The sequence below is a fragment of the Sycon ciliatum genome, chromosome 7 (assembly GCF_964019385.1).
Source record: "Sycon ciliatum chromosome 7, ocSycCili1.1, whole genome shotgun sequence".
Taxonomy (NCBI): Eukaryota; Metazoa; Porifera; class Calcarea; order Leucosolenida; family Sycettidae; genus Sycon; species Sycon ciliatum.
The window spans coordinates 16,564,347-16,564,987 of record NC_088649.1 but is presented as its reverse complement, the minus strand read 5'-3'; the positions used below and the strand labels follow the sequence as shown (position 1 = coordinate 16,564,987).

At 45.7% G+C, this 641-nt stretch overlaps 1 protein-coding gene across 1 annotated transcript in view; it reads right to left on the bottom strand.

Moving 5' to 3' along the window:
* Window positions 1–240: 240 nt before the first annotated feature.
* The window catches only part of LOC135821100 (uncharacterized), a 48,790-nt gene continuing 48,389 nt past the window's right edge, over window positions 241–641 (bottom strand). Inside the window, exon 26 of the mRNA XM_065334163.1 lies at window positions 241–641. This exon is cut by the window's right edge and continues 754 nt beyond it. The gene's annotated coding sequence lies outside the window, so the exon portion shown is untranslated.

Here is a 641-nt window from a genome sequence, read left to right as displayed (position 1 = left end):
CTTTGACCAGGTTTGGGCCTTTCACTTCATGCTTTTGTTTGTTCCGTGTGACTAAACACAACATTGCAACGTGGGTGCCCTTCATCCACTTTGCGTAGATCACCCACGTACGCGTTTCCGTTGCGTGGGAACTAAACCTCCCTAATATGATCATATCCACAACTTGTCAGTATGATGTGCTAGCTGCATTCCCAGCTTGGGCTGCACAAGCTGTTCAAAAGCATACCAAACTGATTGGTTGTGAAGAAGTTTATTAATTCATGCTCCCTTACGGTCACATTCCTGGGATAATGGTTAAAGCCCAAAGGCGCGAAAATCAGTGTGTAAGTCTCGATTAGTGGGAGAGATGACCGTGTTCTTTGCAGGCCTAAGAGTGGTTGTTGTTGTTGTTGTAGAAGTTTATTTAACGTCGCACCACAAACAGGCGATTTCGCCTCCTTTGATACATGTGGACGACAGTGGTTAGCAGTGCGTTTATCAAAGCGGGGTGGTAAAAAGCAGAGAGTACACGTACTACATGTCGTAAAATACCGTTGGTATTTTCAGTACCCCCTGGTGAAAAGCCGCAGGAGCACAAGGGCAGCATGGAAAATGAGGGAAAAAAAACGGGCAAGGTGGCACACAGATGTTTATGACAAAAG